Here is a 17,537-nt window from a genome sequence, read left to right on the forward strand (position 1 = left end):
TACACCGGTGGACGGAGAGGCAGGAGCGTCATCTGGATTCCGCGACGATGTTCCTCCGCGTTAAACCGGCCCTCGAGGCCAACCGGGACACGAGCCGGGCCCGACCCGGACCGTAGCCAGTAAACAATTAACGGCATCGCGATTCGAGACGAGTTTAATACGTCAATCGACCACGAGGTCGCGTCCGATTGATTAAAAGCCTCGAAATTACCGCGGGAAATCCCGCCGTGCTGACAAAGAGCTCGCTGCGAGTATCGCGCGCTGATTGCCATGCAACTTCCAGCAGAGGTTAGGTTCATCCAAAGCGTCCGACCCACGTTCCATCTACGGCTTTCCATCGCTTTTCTTTTACCTCTTGTCATTGTAGAAATGCGGAGGTTGATTCGAAGATAGAGAAACACCTTGGCGACAATCTGACGTTATTAGAGGGATTCGAGGGGGTCGGAGGGGGTTCAAAGTTTCGCTAAAAGTATTCGTAATGAATCCGTAACTCGGATTGAGAACGTTGTAGAGCGATTAACACTAGATTTACGAAACCCATCAATTTGACGGATGGGTTGCTCCAATTATGCGATGATAACAGATTTAGTTAACTTATATTAAGACACGTGGTTTTCTTTACCTGTAAATTTGACAGGTGTCCGTAGAAATAGATATATAGATAGAGTCCGTAAACCTAGTGTTAATCTTTTTAGTATTATGGTGGTCTTCAATGACCGACATTTGCTTCCTCACTGGGGCCATGGTGGTCACCTGTATCCAGCGATATTAATTTTTTAATTTATATTTGTTTTATTCTAACCACTTTTTGAAAATTTACAGAACGTAAATGAATAGAGAATTTTAAATAGAAGACATTGATAATTTGCACCATTCCTTTTTTGTCATACTGTTTGCTAATTCCTCTGCGAAGGGTTAATTGTTTTCTCAATTTTTTAATGTTACAAACGAGGCTCGGGTTTTTCTGCGTGCTGCACAGTGGGTTGCGGAAAAGTTACACTTGGAACCCTTCAGCAAGGTTCCCATAGGCTCTTTGACACCAACTGCGTCATTCAGTTTAGCTTCGAGGAACCATCCAGCTTATTAATTATTCCTCGTAGCAAAAATAGATCCCGATGCAGATGACACCATTAAAATCATGATTTCTCTCACATTGGAGATAGGAAAATATGTTAGTAGAAAATAGCAGTCAAAAAAATAGTAGAAGAAGACATCTATCTTCAGTTCAGTCAGGGTGAATATAATATATATTGTATTATCAAAAAATAATTAGAATCACACACGTTCTTCTCATGGCCGTACTCACTTTGCACATGGCTGCACTCACGCCATATTACATTTTTCTGATCTTCTTTTCTTCCACTCTTACTCCCCTCTCCACACGTAGACGTCACCACCTTATAGAATACAGAGGTACTCTTAACAACTTTCGAATAATTTATCGTACTTTTACCACCCTTTCCGTAAAATTGATGCACACCGTCTAATCATCACCCAGACCCACGTGGCGCCATGAGTCGCGTCCCCTTTTCTCCCGTTCTCTATTTTTCCTCGCCAGCCAAGAGCCATCCTCGAAGTCCGGTCAGGTACGTTGGAACAAAGAAGGCAGCCCCGAGAGGAAATAAATGGAAGAGGGAGCATCGAAACGCTTAACGCGGCCGTCTTATCGTGCATCATACGGCGGTGCAAAACTCGCCCAAGCCGAACGACCGTCTCGACACAGTAGACAATCAGTAAGCGATTCACGTTCTGGAATGTCGTCCGGAACGAGTTCAGGACGTCTTTGTCGCGAGCGGCCACATCCCACGGCCCACATTCCCTCGTTCTCGTGCTGCGCCACGTGTCCCGCGCGATCGCCGTCGATCGTGTTCCACCGCGTCTATGTCAACCTGAATCCTAACAAAATTTTCGGCTTCCCAGAAAGGCTCCCCGTGTTGGGAATTCCTCGATCTTCTCTATTGAAGACCTCTGCGTCATCCAGGTGATGTAGTCAACCTAAGTATCGTCTATATGCTGTCAACTCTTTGACAGCGTTTAGGCTAGGTATAGCCTTTTGTACCCGTTTTATTTACTGTGTATCTCTACGATACTGATTTACAGCGCATAATAGAGTATGTATGAGATCTGTCTAAATGAACCTAAATTCCTCTGCGTCTATGTCAACGTGGATCCGAACGAATCCAGATTTTCGGATTCCCAGGACTGCTTTCCGTGTTGGGAATATCTCGATCTTCTCTATTGCAGAGCTCTGCGTCATCCAGGTGACGTAGTCAACCGAAGTATCGTCTATATCGCTGTCAACTCTTTGACAGCGTTTAGGCTAGGTATAGTCTTTTGTACCCGTTTCTATTTACTGTGCATCTCTACGATACTGATTTACAGTGCATAATAGAGTATCTATAAGATCTGTGTAAATGAACCTAAATTCCTCTGTGTCTATGTCAACGCTTATCCAAATAAAATTTTTGACTTCCTAGAAAGGCTCCCCGTGTTGGGAATTCCCCGATCTTCTCTTTTGCAGACCTCTGCGTCATCCAGGTGACGTAGTCAACCTAAGTATCGTCTATATCGCTGTCAACTGTTTGACAGCGTTTAGGTTAGGTATAGTCTTTTGTTCCCGTTTCTGTTTACTGTGCATCTCTTCGAAACCGATTTACAGCGCAATATAGAATACGTATGAGATCGTGTAAATGATCTTCGATTGAATTATACTCACGAACATGTTTGGCCTACGTCTCACTTCTGCGTTCTTTTCCTCGTATATCGTGAACGTTTGAATTTACAAAATGTAGATACATATATGTTTATTGTATTTTTATGACCGCGATCCTCCACTTCTTCCCTTTCTTCCGCTTCGTCTGGCAATTCAGTGTCAAGTCTATTGGCAGAGCACACGCTCTCGGTTGAGACCCCCTGATTTCGATTATGCGTATTTTATTATACGCCCGAGACTCTTTTTATCCGGTGCTCACGTACCGTGTACAAGGAACCGTGTAAAAAGTTTCGTAAAACAATTGGTTTGCGACATAGTGCGAGATTGGAATAGACGATAGAAAGAGTACCTTAAAACCCAGGCTAGCCGATGACATTTTTTAATATTGGGACTTCCGGTTTACAACGCGTGTCCAAGTGACACATATACTTTACATTAGACTGCGAACAAAATAATAAAAATAAATCTCGCTCCCATTTCAATAAAACCCACTGGAAATCAGGTTTTTCAGAGACATTGACATGTGATAGCCAATTGCAGAACTAAAACTCAGAAATCCGTGATTTTCACTGTTCCTCTGTCGAATACTTATCAGTGCTCAGTGTTTGAAGATAGAAATAAGCAAATCGCGTTGAGAAAATCTCGCAAAAACGTAGAAAACGTGCGAAAGAAGCGGCGCGACTGAAGAAAACCGCGCAAAAGCGAATCGTATGAAACAGCACAGTATAATAAGAGCTCCGGGTGTAATTATAATAGGAAGTAGGTGTTTCGTGTTCTCGTGCAGTATCTTTCACGCAGACGCGTTACGTGCTTCCGGGGATTGAATATTCATAGAATCGAAACTCGGATTCCTCGACGACACTGTCCACCAGGCTTTCCAAAATGGCGCGAAATGAGCCATTGACAGACATGTATCTGTGATACTGATTGGCTGGATACTAGATCTCGCGAAAATCTTGCACGGGATCGAAGCGAGAGATCCGGAGTCCTCAACGCCATGGTATGCCATGTTTTAATTGCGACAGGAAACAGGAAACGCTCCCGGTTCCCGTGCAAGATTCTGCCAACATCGTGTGCTTCCACGGGATTCGATGTTTCACGATTCGGATCTGCTATTCGAATCACGCTTGTCTTAATCGCACTGCGAAATAGGAAACGATTTAGGCGCTTAGGTGCGAATCGGGGTAATAGAGGTTGACAGAATTTGGCAGAGTTTTGCTCGTATCGGCCTCGTATCTTTCAAGGAACTGCTCTAATCGAGGGATTTCGATTCCCACGAGAGTATGCGCAATTTGAAACAGGTGCGAACGTCTTCAGGTGATCGAACACATAAACATTCACGTTCCTTAGCGCCACTGTCTAAGCTACGCGCGCCTTAATTGTAACCGGAAATGGGAAACGCTTCGGGTTCCCGTCGAACGTTACGAGATCCAGATCGCACGGAGCCGTTATCCAAACTACGCTTGTTCTAATTGCATTGCGAAATAGAAAAAGTTTCAGACGCTCGTGTGGGATCTTCTTCCGAACAGGTGCACTCGCTTGCATAAAATCGGCCGGAGAGACTCGAATTCCTCAGCGTTGCTGTTCATCGCGTGCGTGATCCGATTTTAGTATGAAAAGGCAGGAAATTAAATTAACTAGGATCGGTGGGATCGGTGGATGAAAATGTTAGGAGAAGAGAAGAGAACCTTGGAAGAATTGAATAATTATTGATTTATTTATTTATTTCTGTCGATGTCAACGCGATTACACCGAGGACAGAATTTTTATGTTTGAAACTTTAAGTTAGGCAAGTTTAGTATTGAAAACTTATGGAATCTTTGACAGGGGCGCAGGATCGCGCAGTGATTCGGATGACAGGATTTTTAAATTTGCAAATTCGAGTTAGGCAAGTTTTGTATTGCAAAATCACGGAACTTTTGCAACACGTGTGCAGGATCACGCAGAAATTCTGAGGGCAGGATTATTAAGTTTGAAAATTTGAGTAACGCAAATTTAGTATTGTAAAATCGCGAAATATTTTTGACAGGTGAGTAGGATCGCGCAGAGATTCGAAGGACAGAATTCTTAAGTTTGAAAATTCAAATTAGGTAGATTTAGTATTGCAAAATCACGGAATCTTTTCAACAAGTGCGCAGGATCGTGCAGAGATTCGGAGAACAGGATTTTTAATTTGAAAATTCGAGTTAGGAAAATTAAAAATTTAATTGTAAAATTACGGAATCTTTTTGACAGGTGCGCATGATCGCGCAGAATGTTTAATTTTGAAAATTCGAATTAAGCAAGTTTTGTATTGCAAAATCGCGAAATCTTTTCGACAGGTGCGCAGGATCACGCAGAGATTCGTAGAGCAGAATTTTTAAATTTGCAAATTCGAGTTAGACTAGTTTAGTATTACAAAATCGCGGAGTCTTTTCGACAGGTGTGCAGGATCGCGCAGAGATTCGGAGGACAGAATTCTTAAGTTTGAAAATTCAAATTAGGTAGATTTAGTATTGCAAAATCACGGAATCTTTTCAACAAGTGCGCAGGATCGTGCAGAGATTCGGAGAACAGGATTTTTAATTTGAAAATTCGAGTTAGGAAAATTTAAAATTTAATTGTAAAATTACGGAATCTTTTTGACAGAGCAGAATTTTTAAATTTGCAAATTCGAGTTAGGCAAGTTTGGTATTGCAAAATCGCGGAGTCTTTTCGACAGGTGTGCAGGATCGCGCAGAGATTCGGATGACAGGATTTTTAAATTTGAAAATTCGAGTTAGGCAAGTTTTGTATTGCAAGATCGCGGAGTCTTTTCGACAGGTGTGCAGGATCGCGCAGAGATTCGAATTCCTTACCGTTACCGTGCAACATGTGCATGTTCTAATCGCGAGGGAAGGAAGAAAGCAGGATCTTTCCTTCGACAGGTGCGAACGGATCGGCATTTAGATTCCGTGACACCACTGTTCCTGTTACAAAATAAATGTACACTGTTTTACAATCGATATACATGTAGGATATTTTACTGCCTGGGATGACAGTAGTAGTCATAAAAGAGTTGTATACAGTGACAGATCATCCTTTGACTCCTCTACGTATAGGAATATTTATTATACTCTTTTATACAATCTTTTCACTCGTGGTTCACTCCTCTACGCAGTCAAAAATTATCTAATTTAAATTACTAATTTTTTAGTAATCAAGGTGTCAACCCTTCGCGCTCCACGATATTTCCAATATAGAGAAATAGTGATTCAAAAATTTCCTGCCATAAACTCGACGATATTCTTCAAATCGGTAAATAAGAAATATAAGGAGTTATTTTATTTCAATATTTTATATCCAATATATTAATTAATTTCCATTTTTGGAATCTTATGTGAGTTTGTTGTATAACAGCCGTATATTTATTATAAAATTATGATTTACACACGTCTTATATCCTGATTGTTCACTCTCACGCTTCTTATAACAAATTGAACTTCCTTATAACATATTGACTCTGATCCATAGCAACTGCACAACACCACGCATTCTAGATCTACCACTCGCACTTCTGAAAACATACATATCTACATTCGTGCCATTACTCGATCTCATACACTTGCATTCACACTAGTAAAACCAAGTCCACATCTTATTAAATAGCAACTGCTGGTCTCTCGAGTGCACAGGGTTCAGTATAATCTTCGTACAATTTCCCTGCGATTTTAACACTAGATTTACAGAACCCGTGAATTTGACGGAAGGATTGCTCCAATTATACGATGGTAACAAACTTAGTTAACTTATATCAAGACTGTTAATATAATATATAATTGTTTTTAAATTAAACTAATAGTTAAAAAAAAAAAGGCACGTAGTTTCTTTTACCTGTCAATTTGACAGGTGTCCTTAGAAATAGGTATACAGATAGCGTCCGTAAACCTAGTGTTAAAACGCAAAACGAATTTTCCTCTTGCCATCTCGGATAATTCCAACTTCTGTACCATTTCCCTGTCATCTGGGTTAAATATAATTATCAGCATTCGTCACTGCGATTCTTCTCCCCTCCCATTTCACCTCACACCGTCGCAACGTTTACCTTCCACGCGCTGTAATGTTCGTTTAAAATAAACAAGCGAATAAATAACGTTAGTCTTGCAACGAAGGAACAATACTCAGCCTGCTTTCACGTGATTCGCGACGAAAAAGCTGCGCAAGAGCCGCGATTACAGTTGCGAGAGGTTAAATTCCTCACCGCTACCGTTCAAGCTAAACAGCCTCTAATCCCGCGGCGAAGAGCAGAATCATGCCGACACCCGTGCAGGATCTCCGCCTGGACAGGTGTGCTCCTGGATCGCGATCCGATCGTGAGCCTTCGAGGTCGTTGATTCCGATCGAACGCGGCCGTAAATCTCGCCTCGCCGCGACGCGCGTTCTATTTCCCGATACTTTCGGATTACGCGGCTCTCTAAGTGGGTGCACGCGTCTCGGGTGAACGAATTTATGCTCGTACTGCGTCGCAGTTCACGAGACACGTCGTCGCCGACGCCGGACTATTTTCGACGGCGAGCAGCCGCGGATCCGGCATGGCGGCCTGAACTCGCTCGAGGAATAAACGCGCGGGTGAACCTCGAGTCGCCCTGGACGCCATCTTTGGGTCCTCAGTAAAGGACCCAGAGGGTCATCGTGCACTCTTTTGGTACGTGGGGATTTAAATAATCGTTTTCTTCCGGGTCCAGTGACGAATTTCGGCCATTTTCGACGACAGAGGAATAAACGCGCGGCTGAACCTCGAACCTCGAACCTCGAACCTCGAGTCGCCCTGGACGCCATCGTTGGGTCCTCAGTAAAGGACCCAGAGGGTCATCGTGCACTCTTTTGGTACGTGGGGATTTAAATAATCGTTTTCCTCCCGGTCCAATGACAAATTTCGGCCATTTTTGGCGACAGAGGAATAAACGCACGGCTGAACCTCGAACCTCGAGTCGCCCTGGACGCCATCGTTGGGTCCTCCGAAAGGACCTCGAGGGTCATCGTGGACTCTTTTGGTGCGTAGAGATTTAAGTAATTGTTTTCCTCCGGGTCCAATGACAAATTTCGGCCATTTTTGGCGACAGAGGAATAAACGCGCGGCTGAACCTCGAACCTCGAACCTCGAGTCGCCCTGGACGCCATCGTTGGGTCCTCGGAAAGGACCTAGAGGGTCATTGTGCACTCTTTTGGTGCGTGGGGATTTAAATAATCGTTTTCTTCCGGGTCCAGTGACGAATTTCGGCCATTTTCGACGACAGAGGTCTTCCACGCGATGTTTCCAAGCTTTTGTCCGCCTTGAGATCGATTTACGCGGCTTGGAGTCACCCTGAACACCCCTGAAAGCACCTCTAGAGTGATTATGGACTATCCCCGGTACAAAGGAATCGGATCAGTCGACCCTTTTCAGGGCCATCGACCGAATTTCGGCCATTTTCTAATAGCCTAGACTAAGATCTTCGAGACGCCGATGCTTCCACGCTTTCTTCCGCTTCGAGATCGCTTGACTCTCTGGTTCTAGTCAGCCTGGACGGTTTTCAATGGACCTTCAGAGTGATTATGGACTATGTTAGTCTAAAGGGATCGAATCGGACGTTTCTTTCCGCGTTCATTGACCGAATTTCAGTCATTTTTGATGACAGAGGTCCTCGAGTGACCGATGTTTCTACGCTTTGTCCGCTTCGAGATCGCTCGACTCTGATTCGAGTCATTCTGGACACCTTTGGAAGGACTTCCAGGATGATTGTAGACTCTATTAGTCCAAAGGAATCGAAGTGCGATTGTGGACTCTATTAACGCAAAGGGATCGAACCAGTTCTTTTTTTCCGAGTCCACCAACCGAATTTCGCTTATTTTCGACGACAGAGATTTGAAGTGACCAATGTCTTTGCGCTTTGTCCGCTTCGATATCGCTCGACTCTGATTCGAGACATTCTGGACACCTTTGGAAGGACTTCCAGGATGATTGTAGACTCTATTAGTCCAAAGGAATCGAACTAGCCTCTTTTTTTCCGGGTCCACCAACCGAATTTCGGCTATTTGCGTTGGCAGAGGTTTGAAGAGATCGGTGTTTCCGCACTTTGTCCGCTTCGAGATCGCTCGATGCAGGTTCGAGTCATCTTGGGCACCTCTGGATGGACCTCCAGAGTGATCGTGGACTCTGTTAATCCAAAGGAATCGAACCAGTCTTTTTTTCCGGGTCCACCAACCGAGCTTTTTGCTATTTTCGTTGACAGAGGTTTGGAGAGACGGATGTTTCCGCGCTTTTGTCCGCCTCGAGATCGCTCGACGCGGGTGCACGTCTCTCTCTCGGGCTGCGCCGGGACGTTGACTCTCCGTAGCTGCATTCCAGCGAAACAAGCATCGCCGTGGTCGTGGTGGTCGTGGTGGTCGTGGTCCCAAAGTGAAACGCGACGCGACGCGGACCAGCACGCGATTCCGCGTACAACTTACCCGTGAAATAATTAACGAAGATAATTGCCCTCCGCTCGCCTATTTTCTCCGTCGACTTTTCGTCCCTCGTAAATTTTCCATCCGACAAGCAGTCGCTAATTACGATTCCGCTTCGCTCGCGTTACTCGCTTTTTCTACCCGACCCACCCGGCCTAGCTCCAGTTCCATGTACTCGTCCGGCCTCGTTTCGTTCCTGGCCACTGGCGAACCGATTTCGGCACGCGAGGAGCACGCAGGCACCGTCCACAAGTCAACCACCGCGAGATCGATAGGTTTCCACGTCGGAGGGGCTGTAGGGTCAGCGAACACTCGCGACCGAATTTCACCCGTGGCCAGTTTAACCCGTTTTTCTCTTAGACCCCGCGTCAACCTTCGCATCGTGAAATTTCCCAACGCCAGTTCCCCTTCGAGTTCCACTTCCCTCTGATATCCCGATATTACGAACGAACGCGCGAAATGCCGATATATCGCAGCGGAATTCGCGAATTTCTCGCGACACGCGTGGATATTTTAATATCGCAACTCGCGAGCTATGGTAATCGGTCCCATGCGCGAAAATCGGGAATGTAGAGCGATCACTTCCGGAAGAACGACTTCAGGAGCGAATAAAGATGGCTGCCGGAAGGACGCTGTAAATTCGCGATTATGGCGAAAATTTGTCTCGCTGCTGCGAGTAAACGCAAGCGAGGTGCGTGAAATAATTGATTAACGTCGGAGAATAAAAGCTTGAAGTTATGCTAATTCGATTCGTCTCATTATGGCGATATTGTTAATCCGTGATTCGTTATTTGGTTTTGTTTTCACCGAGAAAGTCGAAAAATCTGAACAATACGAAATTTTTTAGATATAAAAGACTGTAATAAATGGTGTCCTAAAATTTGCGCAAGATTCGAATTTTGCGCCATTTATGTGGTAGTGTTGCCAAAAAGGATAAAGAAAAAATACAGTGTGACAGTTGACAGTTTAGGGTTATTAAAATGTAGCACTATACGGAAGAACAACTCGTCTTTATTGTTGAGTAATATTGCAAATAAACGTGGGTTTATTTATTTTCTATAAAAATTATTCTTGCATTAATTTTGGGACACCCTTTACGAGCATGTAACTCAACGTTAAATTGATCCAGTATACAGCAAAAACGAGAAGAATAATTTTAACTGCTCGAAAACTCATTACCTATGGTAATACTGCTTAAGACAGAGCTTGGTAGATGTTTTTATTCGTTTCATTCCAAAAGCAAATTATTTTAATATATTTTCCACGATAGAATCCTCCTCTCGGAGTCACCGATGTACTTTAATTACAAAATTCTCAGAATACAAGAGATTTTCATTCTAGCCCACGCTAAGACACAGAAGCTACCCTGGCTCGTATATAAAATTACGATCCTCAGTTTTCCAACTCGAATAAAACTTCCACGAATTCCAAAAGCTCTAGTTTCCTCGCGAGCGAAGGTACCAATGGTTCGAATCGTGAGACTGGCCGCATGGATGCACGATTTTCCGCAATTAGATCGCGAATGTAATCCAATCTAATCCAATCGAGCGTGTTCCGATTTTCGAAAAATCCCGCCCGCTGATTAATCGATCGCGGGGCGAACTGGCTGCGCGCGCACGCGACGGGCCCCCGTGGAGGGCTTCCGTAAGGAGCAATGCAGCGCGTTGCAAACGCTCGAATTTGTTGACGGGCATAAATCACGCGGTTGAGACAAAGCAACAAGGTACATCCGACAGGCGGCGCTCATTAATCGCAGTTTGCGGCTGACACGTTGAAAGGAGTTAAACAACATTAACGACGCGTCCATCGACTTTGGTCGCCGGACCGTTTCCCGGGCACCTTCCGCGACTAATTATTCAACTGTACCCTCGCGCAATTTTCCGCGTCAAGTCGGAGAAACTCGACGGTCGTTCCGCGTGCAAACTATGACTGGCAGTTTATCGATTAGCAGCTACTTTACGATAGCCGGTGAGCGCGAGCAAGGATCATTTCTCTCGTCGAACGCGGACACTTTGTTACCCCGTGGTGTTTCACGGCTCGTCATCTCGGGGTTGCTAAATTTACGAGCCGACTCGCGGGTCCCGGATTTATTTATGGGGCCCTGTTACCGTGATTTTCAAGTCGTAAACGGTGGTATAGAACGTCTCATAGGCTTAACAGACCCGTACACCTTCCTCGGTCCACTGTCTTCGTTCGTGATCCGCGTTAGGGGGTGCTAACGAATCCGGGAAATGGGAAATTTATGTTTTCTCGTGACGGAGATGTGGGTTTTGCAGGTGTCAATTTTCAGGCAATGTTCGATGATGCAAATTTGTACGAGTTTTGACGATTTTGGTATATTTTAGTCAAATTTTGGGAATACTTGAGGGTGATCCTTAAGACGAGGAATATAGTGCGATAATTTTTACGATTTCAGTGGATTTCGGTTAATTTGGCTCAGTTTTAGGGAATCCTTGATGCGTGATCCTTGATATGACGATTTCGGTCAATTTTTGGAAATATTCGAAGAGTGATCCTTGACGCGACGATTTTGATCAATTTTAGGAAATATTCGAAGTGTGATCCTGAACGCGAGGAATATAGTGCGATAATTTTTACGATTTCAGTGGATTTCGGTTAATTTTGCTCAGTTTTAAGAAATCTTTGATGCGTGATCTTCGATATGACGATTTCTTTGATATGTCAATTTTAGGAAATATTCGAAGTGTGATCCTTGACGTGACGATTTTGATCAATTTTAGGAAATATTCGAAGTGTGATCCTTGACGCGACGATTCTGATCAATTTTAGGAAATATTCGAAGTGTGATCCTGAACGCGAGGAATATAGTACGATAATTTTTACGATTTCAGTGGATTTCGGTTAATTTTGCTCAGTTTTAAGAAATCTTTGATGCGTGATCTTCGATATGACGATTTCTTTGATATGTCAATTTTAGGAAATATTCGAAGTGTGATCCTTGACGCGACGATTTTGGTCAATTTTAGGAAATATTCAAAGTGTGATCCTTAACACGAAATATAGTGCGATAATTTTTGCGACTTCAGTGGATTTCCGTTAATTTTGCTCAATTGTAGAGAATCTTTGATGCGTAATCCTGGCACTTGAAATATTCGAAGTGTGATTTCTGACGTGACGACCACAGTGCGATAATTTTGACGACTTCAGTCGATCTCAGTTAATTTTATTCAATTTTCCAGCATATTTAACGCGTCATCTTCGACGCGACGATTGTATTCAATTTTAGGAAATATTCCAAGTGTGATGCTTGACGCGACGACCGCAGTGCGATAATTTTTACTTTACTCGATTTCAGTTAATTTCCCTCAATATTAAAAAATATTCTACGCGTACTCCTTGACTCGGCGACTATGGTACACTGTCTTCTACGACGATTCACGATTTCGATCAATTTCCCCCAATTTCAGGAAATATTCGAAGCGTGACCCTTGACTATGGCGCAGTGCCTTTTACGACGATTTCAGTGTTCGTTTAGCGAACCCGTGCCCCACTTCCTCCAACTCGGGAGCGATCGATCGCGAATCGAGACGCGAGTCCCTCCGCCACTTCGAGTCGTCAAAATTCGAATTGCTTCTACAAAATAAAAAAGGAAAATAAAGAAAAAAAAATAACAGAAGACAAAAACGACGAGAGTGGCAGAGATGGTATAGCGAGCAGAGGTGCTGTAGAAAAAGACGGAAGGTGGGCGTGCGGGCGGGCAGGGGGTGAGGGCACGATGTAATTAAGGCGTGTCGGCTGCATATTAAACGGCGTGGCCGTTTACGGTAAGTGGCAACGGAAGTCGTTCGGTGACATTATTTAATGATTTCCGGTGGAAAGACGCGACGAAAAAGACGAACGAATCCTGGCGGCCTGGCACGACGGCGAAGGCGGAAAAGGCGCACAAAAGCTGGTCGATCGTCGATCAAGGGGATATCGCGGTGGACGGCGAGGAAATATCGCTAGACCGAATCCGTCGTGTAAACATACACCCATCGGGCTAGCCGTTATTAAGGAGGCCGCCCGCGCCATTTCCTGCGGGATAGTTCACCGTGACGTGTCACCGTGACCGAGGTTGTTCCACTCGTTCGCCGAAATTAATGACCCTGGTCGCCTTAAAACGCTCCACTCGACCCCTCTGCCAGATCTAATCGCGTCTTCCGTGGGGTTGGCGAAATAGCGCCAATGGGATAAGTACACGGAAACTTACCGAGATGAGATCCAACCGACCGAGACTCCGAGACAGTCCCTACGTCGCGTACACTGCAGAGGATCAACGGGGTCCCACGAACAAGGACGAGGAGGCTAGAAATAAGCAGATGCCGCGATCATAAAGTGGAACCCTTTTTCGTTGGCCTAAGCAGGATCACGCGATACGTGTACGTTAGCTCGGGTAGGATCAGGTCGACAGCCTAACCCCTGGCCTCAACCGTCGCCGAATCCCTCCTTGCGTGACGAGCAGCCGAAAGTACTCGCGGAGAATGTTAATCGGTTCCATAGCTGTCGCTCACTCCTCGCGTAATTGTGTCGTGGAGGCAAAAGATTATTATAAAACGTACGGGACCTACTTAACGCATCGACAGTAGCGAAAAATGACTTTCATTGTAGCAAAAACTAAGCATTAAAGTATTAAACTCTACATCCTAGCGATTTGGGGGATCCCTTTCCATGAGTTTTGTCTTTCGTCTCCTGTTTTCTGGAGACGTCCTGTGACCTGCACATCCTAAACAGGGTTTAGGTCAGTTCACACGTTCAATAAAGATCTATACAGTTTTTCAGATACAGATTTTTTTTTAAATCTATAAATCCCAGGTTGCTGTCTTCTTAAGAACTTAAATATTTATTAATTTATTTGCGGGATTTTCGTATAATCTTTATATAAAAATTCTTATAATCTTGTAGAGACATGGGTGGTTGTTAAATAATATACAACTATTTATTAGAAATAAAATAATAACACAATGTGCTGTGACGGTAAAGACTACGAATATGGATATATATATATCTTTTACAACTACAGCTAACAGCACAGTTACAACTAACAACACAATTACATCACTGACCCAGCATAACCGTCTCCCAAGCACTGTCCGCTAACCATTTTCGCCTTCTTATATATATTTCCCAATAGTCTCCCCCAACATGACCAAATATGGTCATGCTAAGGGCCTGACGCATCGCCGGGGGTTTTCCGACCGACCTGGCCCTCGAACCCTCGGCGACCTTCCAAACTAAAGTCACCTATACCCGAGGTGGAAATTCTGCGATACTACAATCTGTATAATCGACGTTAGAATAAACAACAGACATCCCACAGTAGTTACATATTCCTGTAAATTATGTCAGTTGTAATAATCCTACTCGGTCGTCGAATTTCAACGAGAAGTTAAGAGAAGAAGATAAGAGAGGTCTAGGTGATGTCAAAATTCGTTGACATTGGTTAGCTTCGTTACACGTTAAATATATTAAACCTTTGCACTCGAGAGGTGAGCTTCAGTCGCCATTTCGTAAAACTTGGAAGATCGATATTAATTAATATATCAAATTTAACGTAATATAACAGTGTGCGAGGTATCGAAGGTATCAAATAATTCTACAATTCTATTATTATACAATTCTTTATTTTTAAGTATTTTAAGTATCGTCAGTTTTCTAGTAGAGAATCTTTAATTTTCTACTCTTCTGTAGCCAAAAAATCCTCGAGTGCACAGTGTAACTATACATTTTACGTCTTTTTCTTTTTTCCCTTTTTGTTCATCAGCTGTCGAGCTGTCTCTAGTGTTAGGTGTATTTCGTGTGGGCCAGGGAAGCTTCAGATCCTCGACTTAGCGCTGAATCTGCGAATCTTTTCATTGGCCCTAGCACTTGTAGTTCGAGGAAAAAGACCATGAGAAAACCTATCTACAGCTAGTGTCCCAGCCTACGAGGCAGTTCTCTCGCAGGTGGACTCAAAGACACCACCTAACCAGCGAATCTTAGCACTCGAAGCCTTACAACTCGCGTGTGTATACACGAATATAATCGCTGTCCACGTTCCCCGGATTATCGCGTAAAGGCTCGGAACCCCTGGTGTGCGACGTTCAGACGACGCACCGTTTTCGAGTCCGCGAGCCCATGAGCATCGGTGCATAGTTTATGTGGAAAATGGCGGCGCGTTCAGCCGCGAGGATCGAGAGGAGGCTCGCGGATGCGGAGGAAACGCGAGTGGTGGAAAGACAGCGCGGAAGAACGGGACTCGGAGGGACTGGATGGAAGCCAGCCGCGATTGTACGAGGCTGGCGAAAATTTCAGTCACGGAAGACGGCAGACTCGAGAGGGGGAACCGGCTGCCGGAACCAGCGGAGGAAAGGAAAAAAGCATCGTCTAGACGGGTGCTTCCGGTATCGCTCGAACACACAACGGGAGATGCTCGGGGGACCCCCGTCGGCTCGCGCTCCACCTGGCCCTACGGTCATCGGCTAGCCAAGGTGGATGACCCCGTTTGTGGTGTCCCTTCGCGCCCACGCCCATGCACCCGCTTCTCCCGGGCCCCGTCCACAAATCCGATTAATATGTGCCGAGTGCACGCCGCCAATCGATTTAATTCCTCGCTTTTTCCTCCTTTTCTGCTCGTTCATCAGTCCAACTGACGGGGCACGACAGCCCCTGTTTCGTACGGTGGTCTACGGGGGAACGGGTTCTGGAGATTCGTTTGTGGTACCTTGGGAGGGACGGTGTCCTTCGAGTTGGGGTACGATCGAGGGGTCCTTCGAGATGGTGTCTTGGTTCTACGAGGTCCAGGTCGTGGTCAATGTCTCTTCCAAGGGTACTTCGAAATGTTGTCTTTGCCCTTCTAGATGTTGTCTTTGCCCTTCTAGATGTTGTCTTCGTCCTTCTTCGTTCTTCTTCGTGGTGTTCTCGTCCTTCGAGATGGTGTCTTGGTCCTTCGCGGTCCAGATCATGGCCAACGTTTCTTTCGAGGGTGCTTCGAAATGTTGCCTTCGTTCTTCTAGATGTTGCCTTCGTCCTTCTTCGTGGTATTCTCGACCTTCGCGGTCCAGATAATGTCCTTCGTCCGACGTCTCTTCGAAGGGTCCTTCGAGGTGTTGTCTTCGTTCTTCTAGATATTGTCTTTGTCCTTCGCAGTTTAGATCGTGGTCGATGTCCCTTTGAGAGTCCTCGAGGTGTTATCTTCGTCCTTTGCAAACTAGATCGTGGTCAACGTCTCTTCCGAGAGTACTTCGTGATGTTGTCTTCGTCCTTCTTGGTGGTGTTCTCGTTCTTCGCGGTCTAGGTAATGTTGGACGTCTCTTTGGAAGATCCTTCGAGGTGTTGTCTTCGTCCTAGATATTGTCTTCGTCCTTCGCAGTCTAGATCGTGGTCGATGTCCCTATTGAGAATCCTTCGAGGTGTTGTCTTCGTCCTTCGCGGTCCAGATGATGTCCGACGTCTCTTTGGAAGATCCTTCGAGGTGTTGTCTTCGTCCTAGATATTGTCTTCGTCCTTCGCAGTCTAGATCGTGGTCGATGTCCCTATTGAGAATCCTTCGAGGTGTTGTCTTCGTCCTTCGCGGTCCAGATGATGTCCGACGTCTCTTTGGAAGATCCTTCGAGGTGTTGTCTTCGTCCTAGATATTGTCTTCGTCCTTCGAAGTCTAGATCGTGGTCGATGTCCCTATTGAGAATCCTTCGAGGTGTTGTCTTCGTCCTTCGCGGTCCAGATGATGTCCGACGTCTCTTTGGAAGATCCTTCGAGGTGTTGTCTTCGTCCTAGATATTGTCTTCGTCCTTCGTGGTCCAGATGATGTCCGACGTCTCTTCGGAAGATCCTTCGAGGTGTTGTCTTCGTCCTTCGATGTGATGTCTTCCTCCTTCGCGGTCCAAATTGTGGCCGATGTTTCTTCCGAGAGTCCTTCCAGGTGGTGTCTTTGTCCTTCTCGATGGTCTTCGTGCTACGCGGTCTAGATCGTAGCTAACGTTTCTTTTGAAAGTCCTTCGAGATATTGTCTTCGTCCTTTAAGTTGTCGTCTTCATCCTTCGTGGTGTCTTTGTCCGTCGCTGTGCAGGGCATGTCCGACGTCTCTTCCGTCTGATTGGCACTCGAGAATAGACGTTGGGTGGCTATTGGAAGTTTGACTCAAAGTCGAATCAAATTATGGCACGGAAAGGCATGGTTCGTAGGTTGAGATCGGAGTAAATAGAGCGAAATGCAACGTTCAGTTCGGCTGGATATTTGTTCCAATTGGACCTAGTAGCGAGCTATTTTGTAACTATTCTTTAGTGATACCGAGAAAATGCAATTACTACGGTTAGTTAAAATTAGAGTCGTATATTTATTAACAATCCTCATTGGAGTTTTACGTGGTATAGTCATGTGCTATGAGTAATGACAGAACGATCTT

This window comes from Eufriesea mexicana, unplaced genomic scaffold (assembly GCF_001483705.2).
Source record: "Eufriesea mexicana isolate 0111107269 unplaced genomic scaffold, ASM148370v2 scaffold1358, whole genome shotgun sequence".
NCBI classification, from domain to species: domain Eukaryota; kingdom Metazoa; phylum Arthropoda; class Insecta; order Hymenoptera; family Apidae; genus Eufriesea; species Eufriesea mexicana.